Source organism: Olea europaea, unplaced genomic scaffold (genome assembly GCF_002742605.1).
Source record: "Olea europaea var. sylvestris unplaced genomic scaffold, O_europaea_v1 scaffold2469, whole genome shotgun sequence".
Lineage (NCBI taxonomy): Eukaryota > Viridiplantae > Streptophyta > Magnoliopsida > Lamiales > Oleaceae > Olea > Olea europaea.
Genome location: NW_019242902.1, coordinates 39,828 through 40,290, shown reverse-complemented (window position 1 = coordinate 40,290; position 463 = coordinate 39,828).

The following is a 463-nucleotide window of genomic DNA, read 5'->3' as shown; positions in this document are numbered from 1 at the left end:
CCCCCCCCCCCCCCCCCCCCCCTTCTTTTGTTTTTTTTTTTAATTATATATTAATCACCAACCTACCAAAAAATCTTGCTACACGTCACTTGAGATCTACCAAAATTTTGAATTTATTAAATAATAAATTAAAATATAATTAAAGCTATATATTTCAACATCTATAACTTGGGCTCCGTAACTCAAATTAACTTTTCCTCGAGCCTAACATGCATGATTTATTACGATATATCCAACGAGCCCAATATTCATATGCTAATTATTGCTCCGCCAATATCTACATTTTATCTCAAATAAAATAGAAATTTACTATATATTTTAGTCTCTAATCTTTTAAAACATTAAAATATAGCATAAAAAAATTAAATTCTGTTCTACAAAATTTTCGGGATATTACAAAATGGATCTGAATGGTGGAAAAATCTGTCGTTTTACTTGCTAACTGTGGGCAGCTACACATCCA